The sequence below is a fragment of the Rousettus aegyptiacus genome, unplaced genomic scaffold, assembly GCF_014176215.1.
Source record: "Rousettus aegyptiacus isolate mRouAeg1 unplaced genomic scaffold, mRouAeg1.p scaffold_m13_p_7, whole genome shotgun sequence".
In the NCBI taxonomy this organism is placed as follows: Eukaryota; Metazoa; Chordata; class Mammalia; order Chiroptera; family Pteropodidae; genus Rousettus; species Rousettus aegyptiacus.
This window is the reverse complement of record NW_023416310.1, coordinates 31,171,500-31,191,203: the sequence shown is the minus strand read 5'-3', so window position 1 is coordinate 31,191,203 and position 19,704 is coordinate 31,171,500. Positions and strand designations below refer to the sequence as shown.

At 34.0% G+C, this 19,704-nt stretch overlaps 1 protein-coding gene and 1 pseudogene across 29 annotated transcripts in view; one reads left to right on the top strand and one right to left on the bottom strand.

The window, feature by feature from the left end:
* Positions 1-19,704, top strand: part of NRXN1 (neurexin 1) — a 1,005,516-nt gene that overhangs the window by 339,811 nt on the left and 646,001 nt on the right. The window lies entirely within an intron of this gene.
* Positions 10,067-10,184, bottom strand: LOC118605683 (annotated as a pseudogene).

Below are 19,704 nucleotides of genomic sequence, written 5' to 3'. Positions count from 1 at the left end.
GGAAAAACTAGCTTTTGGAGTAGAGAAATGCAGAGACACCGACTCAACCAAATCATTCAAGTTAAAATTACCAGTAGTAAGACATAGAAACATCATTTACCCCCAACATAAATGCACTTATAGGAATGTATCAATTCTGTAATATTCTTGCGAAAGTGGATCATTTCAATCATGAGAAGACATCAGACAAACTCAAATTGAAGAACGTTCTACAAAATAAGTGATCAGTTCTCTTAAAGTATCAGTGTCCTTGGTCCCCAACAAGGGAACTAAGGAGACATAATAACTGGATGAAAAGTGGGATTCTAGATTGGTTCCTGGGATATAGAATAGGATATTTGTGAAAAAACTGGTAAAATCCAAATAAAGTCTATATTTCATTAATAGTATTGAACTAATGTTGCTTTCCTTCGATAATCATCTTATGATTATATAAGATATCAATGTTAGAGGAAGTTGAGTGATAAGCATATGGTAATTCTCTTCTACCTTCACAGTTCTTCTGTAAGTCTAAAATTATTTCCAAATACATATTTTTTAAATCTAAGTCATAATGTCATAATGTAAAGATGAAAGTCCATATTCATGTCTTATTAAAATATATTATAATGGAAAAATATATAGCATTAAAGTTTTAGAAGAGCATTTATAAAGTTTTCATTTTCCTTCTTGATGGAGAAAGGATTACTCAGATAATATGCAAATGTAAACAGCTTACTACATGATCTTACAGAAAACTCATAGAACATGACTGATGTCTTCTTGGCTTGAACCAACTTTTAAGAATTGAGTAGAGTAAGAAAACACCTGCATTCTTTAGATTTATAACGCAGTGCTCTTGTTAAAATTAATGTTGGCCCTAGATAAATACTCTTAAGATAATAGAAATTTAAAAAAATAATTGAATATAGTAAGACAATGCTGACTATAGCTACATAAAGTTGTTTTCAAAACCAATTTGTGCAGAACAAAATTATGTGTTAAAAATTCTAGTTCATATTATCTTTCTTATTTGAAATAGCCTTTAAAATTTTGCTAGCAGCAGCCTTTTGGAAGATTGCTGTTCTAAATTGAGGTCTGGTTGATTCAGTGTTTTTGAGTAACTATGGGCAAACAAACATACTTCTCTGTAAAATCACTATTTGTGTTTTTCTACCTGTGACAGAGATTACTATATTAGTTTACTCTGGAAAACTTTGGTGACAAGTTTGATGAATAGGAGATGAAAGTTTTTTAAAAATCATAATTAGAGGAAATACTTTATTAGATACTATGTTAATCAAGTGGCATTAAATATCACCAGAATAATTGTCATGAAATTCGCTATAGCTATGTTGTCTAATTTCTTATCTCTAAGTAAGTGATTATTTAATAAGTATATTATATCACCAAGTGATAGTAATAAATGGCGATTATGGAAACATCTTGTAAAGTTTAAAATACCATACATAAAAGACAATTTGTGTTTTTATTTTTGATATTGGTTTTTATTTCTATTGTAATGATAATTTTAGAGAAAAATATGATCTGAAATCTTTCAGGAATTTTTCGCAGCCTTAAATAAGATAAAGCTCAGTTTCCCTAATCTTGCAAAAAATTTCAAATCCCATTGCTACCTCATTTAATAAGCATGTGAGCTCCACCTTTTTACAGATATCGTGACTATCACTGGAATTACAAAGGGCCTAAGACTGAGCCCTATCTTTTAGGAGCTCCCAGCTTAATTACCCAAACTTATTTCTTGATATTTCTCTGGGTGAGCCCCTTTTCCAGATCAGATGGTCCACACTCAGTTTCTTGATGGCCTCTATTCCCTTCCTCCCATATCTCTTGGTTCAATTTCCTTCTCTCCATTTCTTGTTCACCCCATAAGATCACCCACTTGGAGGTCTTGCATTCCCTGACCAGCACAGTCCTGAAACACTCTACTTGCACTTCCTGTATTTGACAACACATCTAGGCATGGATATATCATTCTGGCCTTCCAAGTAGAGTGTTGAAAGAGAAGAAAGTGGAGATATTAGACACTTTGCTGACTACCAGGACTAAAATACTATCCACAATTTTTTACAGTTCCCATTTTTTCTAAAAGGCATCTTATTAATAAAGGATAAAATGTCATTAGATAAAAATTATACAGAATTCTTGTGTCACAGCATTTTATTAGGTCGGAGATGATATCAAATATAAAGATTTTGAACATTTTTTTTCTGATAATTGTTATTTAAATAATGACAAAGATGATAAATTTTGTGGATGGGACATAACCAACTTTAGAATATGGTTTCATAACTCTGGGAACATTTTAATGTAGTGGAATAGATAAGATATACAGAGAGACCTATTAGAGTAAGGATAAGAAGGAATATAGTATTTTAAAGAAGGAAAATATCACATAACCAGAGGTAACAAGAAAAGATTCTCAAAAAAGTTAATATTTGAACTGAACATTGCAGGATAAATATGAAGAGAAAATTTAGGGCTTAGATTAGATATAGCAGTATCTCAGTGAACTGCTTTTGGTTACCCCATTTATATGACATTTTATCCTCATTCTTACAAATCAGTAAAATGACCACCAGCCCTACTAATTTATCAATACTTGCAGAATTTTATTTATGTCATAGCAATTGAAATATTGAAAGAAACTAAACATTTCTACTTCTATGAACATGTATAAACAATATTATGTTCTTCTAACAATTTGAAGCCCTCATTCACCCGGTGCTATCTGTGACACTTTACTGATTGTTAATGGAAGAAGCCTATTATTTTTCTTCTCTGAAGATAGTAATTATGAAATTGTCCCTGATGAATAAGAAACTATGCTGGTAAGATGCAATTAAGATGCATCATCAGAAAAAGAAAAGTGTCATTTACCTGACAGAGGTAAATGGAAAAAGGAAAGAACTTGCCTTAATTCTTCCTGGATTTTTCTGTATTTTACATTTGTACTTATTTTTGTCTTTAGAACAGAAGCACCATTCATAAATGATTAAAACATCCCAATTGCTTTTGAAGAATGAAGGAATACTGTGTTAAAAAATTACATTAAAGCAGAACAAATAGAAACTTGTTTTTCCTTAGCTATTTAAAAGCAAGATGAAGTCACTTCACTCTGGCTACATAGCCTCCTCTTTTATATACCCTCATCATGTCACCCACATGTTATCTAAAACTAGAATCTATGAGTTTGTTAAATGATCTTTACAAAACAAAACAAAAAAGAAATATTTGTCTTATGCTCTGGAACTTGGATACTGTTTTCCTTATTTGACCTTGGTTACTGGGTCAGTAGTTCTCAAACTGCTTTGATACTCAGAGCAGTTCTGATTGTTATTTTAGCTGCATAATATATTCCAAATGACAAGAGTTTTTTTTTTTTTTTAATCTGTGATACGCTACTTATTTCCATCAGTTATGCCCTTTAATTTTAGTGTTGTGTATATATTTCTCTGTGTGTGTGTGTGTATGTGCGCGCACGTGCGCTATATATTTGGAAAATTAATGATGTGCTTCCCCTTTTTTCCATTCCAAATAAATGATCTTAGCCCTATTTGGCTTAAGGGACATATTTTCCTCATTAGAAAATAAGATTTCTTCAGAAATAATGCAGAGAAAAAAAAGAAGTATCAATTTTTGACATGCAGAACTGAATTACGGAGAAAAGTATCAGCCTTCTAACAACCACAGTGCAACTTTTTATTCCCATGAAGCAGATAGCACATACATTATCATGCTCATACCAAGAGTTGGAGAAGTTATAGAAGAACTAGAACTCTCACATATTGCTGGTAGAAATGTAAAATGCTACAACCACTTTGGAAGATAGTTTAGCAGATTCTTAAAAAGTTAAACATATACCTGCCATATAATTCAGCCATTCTACTCTCCAGTATTTGCTCAAAATAAATGAAATCTTACTTTACTACAATGACTTGCATTCAGATGTTCATAGCTTTAAGTGTAGGAGACAAGACAGGAAACAGCCAAAATATCCATTAACAAGTGGATAGATAAATTATGGTATATGAATAACAATGGAATATTACTGAACAATAAAAAGGACTTAACTTTTATTGTACATAACATGGATAAAACTCAAAATAACTATACCAAGTAACTGTATTAGTGAGGGGCTTCCAGAGGAAAAATAAAACAATAGCAGAGATGGGTACATAGATAGATGACAGATAGATAGATGATAGATAGATAGATAGATAGATAGATATAAAAAAAGATATATTAAATGGATTGGCTCACAGAATTATGGATGGTAAGATACACCACTACCTGCCATCCACAAGTTGGAGGACCAGGAAAGCTAGTGGTATAATTCAATCTGAGTCTGAAGACCTGAAAATCAGGAGCTTTCCCTTTTGCACTACTAGAGTATACTGTGTGGTCCTGATTTTAAATTATATGATCCAGCCAAACAGGGATTTTGAGTTGACTCAGTTCTTAAAGATTATTAGAAAGGAGCTTCACTTTGATTATATAAACCTTCAAAAATACAGCAAAATCTACTCCTTTCCAAGATACTGTGCTATTATAGATTGTGACTTTACCAATATGGAGTACAAAATCTTTTGCAGAATTACTTGAAGAGAGTACAAAATCTGTACTTCTGAATTAAAGTGGTAGTCATTTTGCTTGTTCAATTTGTTCTCGCTTATTTGATCAGTTGAGAAGATTGTCAATAGATCAGTTACTTGAAAGAGAAGTCAGGAAATTTGATAAAACATGTTTTTTTCAATAATAATGGAAACAGTTGAGACTTGGCTACACTAAATAAGTTAATTCCAACTGAGATTTAGCAATTAGAAGATTCAGGGTCAGTAACAAGATAGAAATCCTTTCTACCTGCCTTCACATCTATTCTAACAAAGTATCTTAAGATGTGAGTTTCCCTCTTTATATCCCAGATCATATTTTAAAGTTAGTTTATTACTAGTATAAACAGTAAATCTACTGAATCTAGTGCATGAAATTAGCATTATAAGTAAAGTCTGACCTTACCATAGGTCACAAAAATTGTTTAATGTCTTTATTTACATGTACATGCTGAGAATGAAAGTATCCTATGGAGGAGACATTGGTAAGCTGAGATCTATCAAAAAAAAAAATCATGTTTTGTTAAAAGAACAAAGTTAATTATACTTTCAATTTATCACTTTTTTGATTCTGTAAAGATTAACATGATCTATTTTTTCTCTTCAAAAAACTTACATGTGAAAGAACGATTGATTACATAATAGTTTCCATTTTAAAACAAGCATCTTTATTTTTCATTAAGAATTATTGTTCTACACGAAAAGTGATGGAATTAGTTTCTTTTTGTTACAAAGCAAGACTAAAATATATCCTACAGCTTCATTTTATTAAAGAATATCAACCCTCTTATCTATTATGTGAACCTAAAGCTTCATCTCTGCTTCAGAGTGAATATCAAAGTATGTGATTTGGTTTCTAAACTCAAGACAGTTTCTGGTTGAGATGAGATGGCTAGCTTCTCTATGCCCGGACAGTGAAGGATATTGAACAAGGCAAAACTAACTACAGATACTCTCCTGTTAAATCTTCCCGAATAGTCAAAGTGCATTGCCTTGGTTCCACACAGTAATTCTGGGTCCAAAACTGGAGAGGAAAAGGAAGTCCAGTGCCTACTCATCTTTCCCCTCCACATATAACTTGTTATAGAATCTCTTAAGCTTTGAATTGTCAAAAAGGTCACTCTAAGCTAGAAATTCAGGGTAACTATCTTCTGCTAGATGGCCAATGCAGGTTTCTCTGAAGAGAGAAAGATGCTGTTGCTTAGTATTATAATTGTTTTCTTTTTTGTTTTCTTTTTTTAAGAGAAAGAAGAAGAGATATGTTATGATTGGCAAATATAAAATGCAAAGAATATTTTCATTGAATTTCAAGATCCCTTTAGCATTTAAACATTATTTAAATAATTGCTTTGTGTAACTATGTTTGTCATCTGTCTGCCATAATAGTTTGTAAGTTCGAAGAGAGTCTTTTTGTTCACTTTTATATTCCTAGCCTCTAAACATAGTGCCTGATTCAATTGTAGGCGATCCCTAAAAAAAAAAATATATACACACACACACACACACACACACACACACACACACACATATATATTAAAGAGCGAATTAAATTAATAAGCAAAATGCTTTTTTAGCATTTAAATAATGGTTTTCCCAAAGATCAATGCCATTGAGACTTTAAGATGCATAGATTCAGAAAGTAGGATTTTGTCTATTAGGAGACAGGCCCCAGGTATTTCCTACCAACAACAACAAAATAGTACAAATATTCTTAAATCTTTGAACTCAGAATTATAGTTTGGGATACAGAAAACTCTAGTATGAGAATGAAATAGTTGATAGAGTGCATATTGTTATAGACTGTGAATTCTGGATTCACAATGTATGTCTAAATTATGCATATACATTTGAAAATTATAGATTTACTTCTGGAATCTAGAATGAGTTGGGATCACCTATAGTGTACCAGTTTTTATATGTCATAAAAGAAGGCAACTAATTGTGAAATTAGCCTAAGCAAAACATAATTTGAAAGGCAATTCTAAGCCAAGATGCTATCAAACACATGTGTTTTCAGTTTTCTCTCATATCTTATTTATCTAGACTTGACTGTTTATGTCGAATTTCGTCACCCTGCAATGTAAAGGCCCCATAGTGTCAAGGTTGGAATAGACATTTTTTTTTTAACCAATTTTGATGGATAGGAGGTCAATGCACTAAAAACAGCTGGAGCTGAGCTAATAATCGAATAGAAAGCCAATTTCTATAAAGCAGAAAGTTGAGCACAAGGATTCATTTACCTGAAAGAACCAGAAATCCTCTGAAAACCTAGGAATCTAAAAGAGAGATGTGAGAACAAGCAGCAACACTAGGAAGGACCAAGGGATTGTCAAGATTTTTTTTTGGGTGGGGGGGACAGGAAAATATGGATGACATTTCAGTGAGCATGAATATGCGATGACCAGTTTAAGTCAAAAGAGCATGTTAGCAAAGTTAGTCCTTGGAAACACTGTGAAGGAAATAAAGGTGTCTTAGATCTGTCCTCCCCTTCTAACCCCCATCAGCTGTATCTTTGTTTATTATCCCTAAGCATCATGTCTCAAGGAGTGGGTTATAGACCAGAATGATCTATCAGAATCACTTGGGGATTCGTTAAAAAATGAGGTTTCCCAGATGCCATCCTCAGTCTACTTAGTGAGAATGATCTAAGGGAGGTCTGTGAATCAATGACTTTACAATCTCTAGAAGAATTGTATTCTCTCTCTTGGGAAATCTTGGATCTAAAACTTCCATGCTGGTGTCCTCATCTTTCCCCCAGCAACTAAAATTAGATTGGACCTTACCCTCATTTAGAAATTTCTTGCAAAATTTTCATTGCTTCAAAATTCAGAGACTCAAAATTTGCTATTTAATACTCTCAATCTTTCTAATATATTAATTGGAGAGGTAATATGAGAGTAATAAAAGTATTTTATAGAAAATATCTTTGGATAGTCCTGTCACTTTTTTTTTCCTCTCTTGTCACCCTCTTGATAGTTTAACCATTCATACTTCTCTTGGCTAGAATTTGAAGACAGGGAAGTGGAACATTGAATACCTAATAGGGATATGTTTGCAACAAGATGGTTATTTCTGTATGTCTCAGAACACACTCTGTAGGTGGCCACTAACTTTGCCTGTGCAAAGATCTAACTCTGAATATAGCAGAGCAGGTGTAGTATTCAAAATACTGAAGGCAAAATAGAACCAGCAGCTTTTCCTCGCAAATGATATGCTTTCCTAACTTGTGTAAGCTGTGGTAAGGATGTTATGTTTAGTTTATAGCATTGGGAGAAATTTATACATGGCACCCTCAGACTCTTGAAAAATACATGTTATGTACATTATAGTATTAATACTGCCACAGAATCTGTAGGGAGTGAAAGCCTTAAGGAACAGTGCAAATAACAATTGGGAGGAATTACAGTGATAGACACACCAAACAATTCCTTTCTAAGTCTCTGCAAGTCTAAGGAGCCTTTAGGAAGCACTTCATGAATATAATAACAGGTCTGCCTGGGTGGGAGAGGCAGCTATAACAGTGTTTACATGCCAAGAATTTCAGTTTTTAATTAATATAAAAGTATCTGGGAGAGTCTTTAGATGATACATCAGCATATAGAATGATGATATTTTTGGTCTTAAATGCCTTGAAAAAGTAAAATTATTTCAGAAGGAAGGAAAACCCCTGCTCTATAGCAACTCATCATTTTATGAAGCCATTCTAGTACTTTCACTCATGTTACTGTACCATAGTATTTTCCTAATGTGGCTAATAGAAGGCCAAGCCAGCCTCTAGGGCTATGTGTCTAAACAGCTGATGGGTAATTACTAGGAACCTTTAAGGCACAAGCAAGGAAAAGTGGAGGCTACTGAGAGTAAGCTATAGTTGAACAATGTGGTAGAGCAAAGCCCTATTTATATTTGCTAAGTGGAGTGAAACTAGTTTCCGAAATAGAAAAGAGAAATTCATGCATCTAATTTGCTGCTAGACTCAGGCAGTCCATCTTAAACAGGCTGGGATGAGGAAGCAATATGGGCAAAAAAAAAAAATCAAAAATAGGATCAAAGACATTTTATTGTCAGTTCTTCTATACACCTTTTCCTGAACCTACTCTTCCCTGATGGGTTAGGAACCTTGTCTGTGTTATTTAAAAAACCTAAGATGCTTCTAATCCTGGATTTGTTACTGTTTGCTCTTGGAACCTAAGCTGGTCAGTCACTTGACATCTCTAAAACTCAGTTTCTTTATCTGTATAATGTGGGTAGTAAAAGTACTAGCGTAGATATTGGTAAGAATGATCACTAAACACTTGATAATCACACTCATAATAATGATTTCATACTACATAAAGTACCTTGCAATGTAAATTTTAGATGTATGCATAGGCACATATAGACATATACAATGATTTTTGAACTTTTGAGGTCAGAAACATTTCTTCCCCACCCCTAGCTTTACTGGGGCATAATTAACAAGTAAAATGGTATATATTTAAAGTATACAATATGATGATCACACACACACACACACACACACACACACACACACATTGTGGAATAATTGTCACAATCAGATTAATTAACATATCTATCACCTCACAGTTACCCGTGTGTGTGTGTGTGTGTGTGTGTGTGTGTGTGTAGTGAAAATACTTAAGAATGACTCATAGCAAATTTCAGTATACAATATAGCATTGTTAACTATAATCACCATGCTGTACATTAGATCACCAGAGCTTAATCACCTTATATCTTATCTCTATATATCCAGCCCTCACACTAATGCCTAGCACACAGTTGAGACACCATACATTTTTGTTAGATATGTTGATGAATGAATGAACTTGAGATTCTGGGAGGTTCTGATTCACTATCTTAGGGGACCTTCAATACAAGTCAGAAGCAGCCCTCTAGATACATGGCCATGGTCTGTTTCCTGGGGAGCCCAATCAGTAGATGGTCACATTGATGTAAACCAGTAGCCTCTTACCTACTCTAACTGTAGGTTACACATTACTCTTTCCTGAGGTCTCTTTTCCTCCCCAGGTGGGTTTTGATGTTCAAGTGGGAGAACTTCACCCTCTTAAAAACCCAAACAGGTTGATGGTACTAGGTTATGACCTAGTTGTGTCATTGACTTGCAAAGATATAAGCAAGTCATTTTTACTTTAATCAGTCTCAATATTATACAATGAAGTATTTGACTTTCCTTCTAGATTTAAAGCTTTTGAGTGAGGGTAGGCAACATGGGAAGTTGTTAAGAGGCCAGACTTTGCAGAAAAACAGCTTTTAAGGTTTGGATCTTAACACTGCAATTTATTACCTGTGTTATCTTGAATGAATACAACTTCTTTTTTTTTTTTAATTTTTTAATTTTAATTTTATTTTTTTAGGTGCGGCAACCTTTGGTTGACCTCACAGATTGTTAAGACCTTGTCAGTTTACAATCCCTTATTTTTTAATTTTTTTTACACCTACAGCACCTGGTCTTCCTAGGTGGCCTCCTATCCAAACACTAACCAGGCCTGACCCTGCTTAGCTTCCAAGATCAGATGGGATCTGGCTTTTCAGGGTAGCATGACCATAGACTTGAATACAACTTCTTAATGCCTCTCTTTCCTTATCTGTGGAAGAGCGACAATAGCACCTACAACAAAGAATGTTTGTGATAGTTAAAGAGATGATGTGTGCATATTGCTTAGCATAATTCCTGGCAGAGGAAGAGCTGCTCTTGACCTTCTACTTCTCCCAGTGAGTGAAGTGCAGTGGTTAGGAGGCTGAATTCTAAAGTGTAAAAGTTAGGAGGCATTCATTCAGCTGATATGTTTGTTGAACACCCCTTTGTAGTAGGGACTATCCTAGGTACTGAGAAAAATCACTGAACAAAACATGAAAAGTCTAAGTTATGGTGGAGCAATTTTAACGATAATTCTATTCTTTAATATAAAGTAAAAGTATACTTCATGGTTTCCATTGCATCTTCAATACTGCCAATCTTATTAAAATAGAAACAATTTAGGGTGATATCAAAGCAAAATCAAGTATAAATGATTATTATAATTTATTGTAAGGTGTTAATCAAGGCATTGATTAACTTTCAGAGAGAGAAGTCCTGATGTTGATTTTTAAAAGAGGTACATTCATGAAAAACAAAAGAAAAAATCTGAAAGCCATAATTCATATTGATTGAAGAATAAACCACAAATTTTTCTTCAGAAAACTATAAACAAATATATAATTCATAATATACAGATATATATCCCAAAATAAGTTTGCATTTATAGAGGTCTTTTTGGTTTTTAAATTTGAAATAATATATGTCTTTTTAAAATTATAAAATCTGTAATAATTAATGTTGCAAAATGATTTTTAAATAGAATACATTCCATTTATCAAGCTTACCTCCAGACTGTATATTAATGAGCTGCATACACTCAAAAAACTTTTTGAATCAAAAATATTGTGCTTTTTTCTTGAAGGACTTTATTATCTGCATCCAAATAAAATGAGTTAGGGAATAAGCCTATTAAATGAACATGCTTTCTATGCAGGAGAAACTAGATGTATTAAACATAATGAAGCCCTTTGTAATGGGTAAATGTAAAAAAGTGTCTAGAAAAATGAAAAATGGATTACTACATCAAAAAGTGTGCATTGGCAAAAGAACAATTGCTTATATATCCATTTACAGTGCAATGGAACCTTGAAGCGATGTGTAATTGATGCATTTAGCATTTGCCCTTTTTAATGGAACCAGAAAGCCATAGCTCATGCCATCCTTTATGTGTGTGACATATAAATGGTGAGCAAAATGACAGACTGGGAAAGGGCCAAGAATGCTCAAGTTGACTGGTAAAGAGAGAGAGACCAATAATGCTTCCTGCCACCACCCTCTCTAATAAGCCACCTGAGGCTATCTTTCGAGTTTACGGTTCATTCTTTAAAATATCAGTTACTTACCCACAGTATAAAAGACACTATTATGAGTGCTATATTGTAGTGAATTGTGTCTGGATAGTATGAAATTGTGCAGCTTGCTCTCAAGAAACACACAGTTCAAAAAAGGAGGCTTGAGCAGCATGTGGATTATGAGGGTATAGAAGGAAGCAGTTTTACTAGTGTGACTGAAGAGGGTGATATTAGCTCTGGACTGGGAATCTGGCACAGTTTCAGGAGTACTGAGGATGTAGAGAGGGAGCAGCAGCAACAGTGTCAGGAACAAGAAGCTGAAGGGGCTGTAGAAAGAGCAGACCAGCCAGAAGGAAGTTCTAAAGAGTCAGTGTTTTTGAATAATGCTGGCAGAATAATTGTCAAGAAATGGAAGTAGAGTACTAAAGTGACATTTATGTTTCAGAAGACATTTGTGGTAAAATAATTTAGATAAATTTATTCACAATAATAATTGTCCCGTCGCCCCCCCCCCAAAAAAAAAATAAGTATTAGCAAAGTTAAAAATAGTGAATGCATTCATTTCCAGTAAGTTAGGAACTTTGGGTTTATACTTAAATGATCTATGATCTATGTTTGTGTCTTAATTTTGTGACATACCAGTTATGTCACATTGGGCGGGTCATTCATTCCTCTGAGGTGAATATACACCCACCTGCTCGTACCTCAGCTAGGCTTGTCTTGAGGTTGAATCAGATGGATAAGATGTGAATGCTTTCTGGATGCTGTACAAATGTAGGATTTATATAATAGGATAAAATTAAGTAAACTGGAGATTCAGGCTAAGCACCTGCACATTGAATCAAAACAAAGACGGCAAACAACAGAAATGAAAGAGGCTAAGACTTGCTGAAAGCCTATGAATGAGATAGTCATTCTTGTCTCTATTCAGAAGCTAATTACACAGGCTAAAAGCCTCTCTTGAGGGTGAAGAAAAAGACTCTTGTCTCTTTGCTAATTTACTGTCATCTGAGATGTGGCTGTAGTTCATTGTGACTATGTTGAAGAGGAAATCCAATAACATGGTTTACTAGTCCTGGTTATGCCTCTTAGGAACTCAATAAACCCTACAGCCTCTTCCTTTCTCAATTGGTAATAATAATAGCTTGGAGCTGTTGTAAGGGTCAACAGATTATCCTTGTGATTTAAAAGAAGATGGGAATTTCAAGTGTAAGAGTTAAAATACATTCGATTTCTTCTTTTTTTTTTTTCTTTTTGAGGGCAGAATGCAGAAGTCTTATCTCATGTCTAGCCTCAGTCCAGACTCAGCTGTAGTCAATAAGAAGCAGAGACACCACTCACCAGGAGAAGGAAAAGAATTACAGTCATCTCACCTTTTATCACAAGGAACAACACTCATTTAAAAACTATCATGAGTGTGTTATCAGTCTAGACCCTGGGGAGGCTACTGAACAGACAAATCAAAGATCAGTTGCATTCTTCCACTGTTGGCAGATGGACAACAAATATTAAGCATAAGTAATTATATATTGTATTAGAAATTAAGTAAGTTCCATGGAGAAAAATAAAGCGGGGCAAGGGGAAGGCAAAGTGTAAGTAATATTGGAAGAAAGATTTGAAGAAGCAAGCCATGCATATATCTGGGAGAAGAATATACTAGTCAGAGGAAAGAATCAGTGAAAGGTGGTGATCTAGGGAATTGTCTGGCTTATTAAAGAGACAACAGAATGGTGGTTATGGCTGGAGCACAATGGGGAGCCTGGAGTGGTATCAAAAATGAGCTCACAGCAAGGTCAGGTTCAGATTGAGTGGAGTTAAAAACACTGACTTTGGCTCTTATTCTGTGAGAGATGGAAGGCCAAGAAAGGGTTTGTTGTTATTTTTTGTTTCTAAAGAGTTTTTAATGAGATAAGAAAATGCCTATGTCACAGTCAGTGGATAAAGCAAGATATAAAACTAACAAAATATCAATAGTGTTTATTTCTAGGTGGTTATTGGTAATTTCTCTTTCATTTAATTTCCTTATTTTCCAAAGCATAAAAAAAAAAAAAACAAATGTTCTACGATAGCCTTATTTTTTTAATCAACTAATTGATTTCATTTACAATGATGGCATCTCTTATAATGAAGATATTTTACTCAAGTGTAGTAAGATAATATTTTGCTGAGATATATATATATATATTTAATAAGCTGCTACTTTGCTTGAGTAGCACTTGAGCTTGGGTGGAATGGTGGGGACTGTGGGGTAGGTTGAGTGATTAATGGTGATGATTAGTGTAGGACAGACAGAACTCCTGTCACATCAGTTATGAACAGCCAAGAGAAGCAGTGTAGGCTACTGAATATATCTGTTTAACCATTCTTTTCTATACAAAATAGATACTTAGTTAGGTGATAAATAAACTTCACTTTCCACCTATAAACCTCAGTACGGATGTTTAAATGGAGGAAACCCATAAACATTGGAGAAACTTGATATTTCCAGAACTTTATAAACTTCTGTTTTCTAAATAGTTAATTATCTTGTCCTTGTGACTCCATAACATCATTTTTATGACTTCTGGCTGCAATTGTTTTAGTACAGATTGAGCTGCTACTTAGAATTTAGGTGTTACTCTTTTTTATTAGTTTATTTTTAAATTGTAGTTGACATGCAATATTATGTTAATTTCAGGTATATACCATAGTAATTAGACATTTATAGCCTTATGAAGTGATCACCCTGATAAGTATATTACCCACCTGGCACTGTACATAATTATTACATTATTATTGATTATAGTTCCTATGCTGTACTTTCTGTCCCCACGACAATTTTTGTAAGTGGCAGTTTGTTATCTCTTCTGCTTCTAACTCAAAAGACTACTGAATTTCTCACTTGGGTGAGGTGGAATTGAGTGAAAAAATGACACACTAGGACTTTAAGTTTTTTAAAAGAATCACTTTGCTTTCTTGCGGTGGGGTGAAGGAAGTGTAGACTCAGGAATACAAGTTTAGGGGTCATTACAAAACTCCAAGAGAGATGCTGGTGACTCAGATGAGGGTGGTAGCAGTGGAAGTGATGAGAACTGGTTAGATTCTGGATTTATTTTGATGGTAGAGCTGACAGATTCGTAGTGATTTTATCCAAGCTTTCTGAAGTCTAGAGGTCAATACCTTCTCATTTCTATTTATTGGTAATTAGACTGAAAATGGTTTAAGTTTAATTCTATCACATTTATGTGTCAGTTTACCCTTAAATAATTGCTAGTCTAATACTTCCTTTTCTTCTTTCTCCTTATTTGCTTGTCTTGAATACTTTTCTATGTATAAACATGCAGTATCAAAAAGAAATACCAATTTATACTACTCTTAATCTATATATCTATATCTCTATCTATCTATCTGTCTATCCGCCCATCCATCCATCCATCCATCCATCCATCTATCCATCTATCTATGTATCTATATCAGCTATATTTATATGGTGAATGATGATGTACCAGCTTTCAAAGTCTTAAATTTCCAGTTCTTTCTATCTTCTTTCTTTCTCCTGTCTTCATAAAAGAAAAACCAACCACACAAAAGCAGATACTTCCCATTTGCAACTGTTTTGTTCCCAAAAAGATGCCAAGTTGCAGCTCTTAAATTAAGTCATACTAGCGAAGATTTTTTTTTTAGCAATTAACAAATATTGTTCGGTTCAATTTAAATGTTGTTTTTAACATATTAGGCTACACCGGCTCAGGCTTTATTTATTCGAATTTCTGTGAACACATCTTGATAAAAAAACCATGCACTTTCATTCCTAAGTTGTAGGCTAGAATTATCTGGGTTCCACAAGCAGTGGCCTTGGAACATGGAAAAACTTGTTTGAAGGGTAAGTAAAAATGCATCAAATGAAGTTCTTCTTGAGTCTTTACTAATGCCTAAAAAAAGTTTAGTTTTTGGTTTTTTTTGTTTGTTTGTTTTTGTTTTCTGAAAGTGAAAAGAGAAGGGAAACAGAAGGAAAAGTAAGGAAGGAATAGAGAACTATATGTTTTTTTCCCAATGCTTGCAACTTTCCAGAAGAAAAATACGAATAGACTGATCAGTCCAATTTATCATTTAATTGTGCTCAGTTTATTGCTTTTCTTAAATTGGGAAAGCTATTGGATGTTGAACAATCTAAGTTTTCTAAATTTTTCTTTTTTACATCAGGGCCTGATATGTTTTGCCCAGGTTGCAAAAGGCTTTAATTTGTCCTTTTTTGATCTTTTGTCCCTTGCATTGTTCTCCTATTTCCGCGTGTTCACTTGATTGCACACTGTGAAATGGATACAAAGTTTTGTTTAAACATCATTTAAACCTTTTTGTGAAGTCTCCCTACTGGCTACTGATTAGATAGGAAGCTGAAAAGTCTAGAAAGGAAGAAGGGGAGGAGGAGATAGTGTGGTTTTACTTGTGTGCCCCGGCTTCAGTCATCATGTCACACATACGCACAAAAGAATAAAAGATGCAAGTGGAGAAGATAGTGATGACATCTGGGTTCTAAATTGAAAGTGTTTCCAGCCAAATGAATCCTATACTATCCATGAGGCAATAGGAGAGCAGGAAAATCTGCTCATATGGTCAACACATTTACCTAGCATCCAAATGATTCCTATGTACTACTATTTTGAGTAATTATATGTTAAATCAGGGTAAACTTGTACTTCTTTGTATTATTTATGTGTAAGTTTAGTACTAAGCTTCCCTGTCTCTTTCTCAAATAAAAATGTGACCTGAGCAACTCGTGGAGATAGATTGAGAATGAGCCATAAATTTCAAGTATTTAGATATGGGAGTTAATTACATGTAAGCGAGAGTCAACATGATTCATGTGGATTAGGAAATGGTTATAAGGAAAGAAGGAAATCTTTTTTAAAAATCAAAGAATTTTAAAAAGAGAAAACACACAAATGGGAGATGGTCAACATCCTAAACAGGTTAAAATGCAGTTTAAAAGAACAGGAAGATACACCACTGAGATGCCTATAATCAAAAAGGCATAGTAACGTGTTAATGAATGCAAGGAGAATTTGAAACTTTCATACATTGCTTACTGTAAAACTTTGGAAAATTGTTTGGGAGTTTTTAAAATGTTAAACATAGATTTAACATATGATTCAGCAGCTTCACTTCTAAATACCTTCTCAAGAGAAGTGAAAACACATCACCCAAAAACATGTTAATAGCATAGTAGCATTATTCATAATAGCAAGAAGTAGAAACAACTCAAATGTCTATCAGCTGGTGGATGACTAAGCAAAATGTAGTATACCCATGCAGTGGAGTACTATTGTACCCTGCATGCTTTGTACTACAACATGGATGAGCCTCAAAGGCATTATGATAATTTAAAGATCACGCACAAAAGACCTCACAGTATATGATTTCATGTAAACTGTCTAGAAAAGGCAAATCTATAGAGGCAAAAATGTTAGTGTTGCCTTGAGATGGGAACAAAGACTGACTGCAAATGGACACAGGTCTTTTGGTATAGTGGAAATATAAAATTTCATTGTGATAATGATTGCATAACATTGTAAATTTACCAAAACTCATTGAATTACACACTTAAAATGAGTGAATTTATGTGTAAACTATACCTCAAAAACTCCATTAAACATTTTTTAAAAATACAAATGAGGCAAAACCATGAATAAAGAGACCTGAAGGTCAAAGAAGGCAATGTTTCAGTGAAGGATAGACATGATCAGTGGTTTTAGTTTTAGAAGAAAAATGTGAAAAAAATGAAATAGAAAGGTAGTAAACCATCGATGCCACCTTTGATTTTATAGGGAAGCCATTCTGCTAATAGCCCAGACTGCAAGTGTCTGCAGCAAACTTTCAGTCACTCCAGGCCAAGATACCTGCCCTGTGGCCATAGAGCAGCTCATAAAGACCTTAATAATATGCTCATTTAAATTGGGTTTATTATGCATAGAATGTTAGGGTTCGTTGTTGCTGTTTTTTCACTGCAACTCTGGGCTGGCTATTGTTGTGCAGTGCCTATTTTAACAGGAGTTAATTAGGACCAGAAAATTGTCCTTGTTTATTGTAGTTCTAAAGCTCCAGTACAAGCTGTACTAATCCTATCATTGTGAGTGATGGAAAAAAGAAGGGGTGGAGTTGGGGGAGGGGAGGAATGGAAGAGAACATGTTCTGTCAGCAAGTTCTCATTCCTTACTTTATAGAGATATTTTTTCTTTAGAAATGTTCCTAAAGAGAATCAACCTTTATTTTTCAACAGGTCGTAGGGTTTCCACGGAGGAGAGAATTACTATACACATACACAACGCACAGATCACTCATTTCTAATGAATTAAAAATGAAATAAGCCTAACAATAAAATTACTCTGAATTATATTTTCCATGATCTAATTCTCAGTACGTTATAATATTTTTGGGTCATTGTTATAGATATCGATTTATTTCTTACCAGTTATTGAAAGAAGCTGTGGTTGAAAGAACAATTCTGTTTGCCAAATAAAGTTTACTATATTCTAATTCACTAGATACCAGAAACCATAGAAAAATGGATTCTTATTGTGTAGTTTTCTACTATTCTATTGATTCCAAAGTGTTGGCTAAAATGAGTTGCTTATTACTTGTGTTTATTCTTTTTTTTTTTTTACATCAAATATTCAGGATCTTAAAATTTTGTTAGATGGTACTAAAGATAACTTTACATCTTGACTGACATTTTTTGGTTTATAAATCAACAGTTAATTAAGAACACAGTAGGGGTTTTTAAAATAGACTCTGAGAGACTGGTTTCCGTTTGTTGGTTTGTTTTAATAGCTTGTATTACCGAGTGTTTTATCACCCAAATTACAGTGAGGTACAAAGAAAAATCCTAGGTTTTATTGTCTGGCATTTGGAAAGGTGCCTATTTCTCTGCTTGTTTGGGCATGCACGTAATGAGCTCATAGAGTGTTTGTTTTCCTGACCTCTGGAATAAAAAAGCAATCTGACATTAAAGACAGGGGTGGTGAAATATTTGGCTGCCTCCAATAGGTCTATTGGTATGTTTGCTGTAATATTAATTGTTTGGAAGCACTTTTATTCGATGTTTAAATTTCAGAGCAGATTCTTATGAGGATCCAGGGTAAGAAAGCATAAAACTGGAAAGTGAATCATCCTTTGAGAACTGTGTTGACATCTCCACAGAAACAATATGCTGTGTTATCACACGACCTCAGGAGCCATACACTGCTTGCTCTGACGGAAATCATATTTTATGATATTTTTAAAGGCAATGACAAGGAGGTCTGATATCACAAAGCAGGGGCCTCACACTTGGAATCTTTTTTTTTTTTTGAATTAGAGTCTCTTTTTCTGATTACCTTACAATCGCTTAAATAGAATTCAGTACATTATCATCACTGTAGACATTTATATTATATCAGAACACCCAGAGGGCAGTGCACAATTGAGGCAGTTCTTCAAATTCCTCAGGAATGAGAGCATTTCTGATTGTAATTGATAAAACCAGGGGACAGAAACAGCTGGAGGATAAATATAAATGCCACCAGTGTCTACTTTATTTTAATCTGGATGTAGATCACTTGTGGCTATTAGAGAAAATGTAGATGACCACAGCTGCCTGAATTTTCTCCATTTTAGGGATGGAGCAAGGTCAGTGATGGCATCTGAGATTCATTTCCATCCATCAAACATATCAGTGAAATTTGTATTGTGTGCCAGGAAGATGCTAGGGGTCAATAAAATTTCCTTGCCCCAAAGGAGTTACTTTCTAGTGTAAGAATTTTCAAACAATGATATATAAATCCTTTTTTCTCTGATTGTTCATAATTGTCCTAGGAATCAAGTAATGCAATATGTATTAATAATCTCATTTGACATGATTTCAGATTTCACATTTAAATAACTTAGCCACAAGTCATAATGTCATTGGCCAAAACAGACCCTTACATCCTGTACAGCATGGAAAGACTGGGTAAAAAGCAAAATAAATCTACCTGGTAAATTAATTAGCACATTTCTGAAAACAGAAGCTTCTAATTTGATCCTCTCTTGGGACTCCTCATTTGCACCTACCTTTAGTGAAGTTTTAGTAGCTGTAAAGTGTTCTCTGCAAGAAGAGGAAGCCAAATTATAATCTGGAGACATTTCTATGTTAACATATTCACAAATATCTAGAGAAATCTCAGAATAAAGAGATCTGACATAT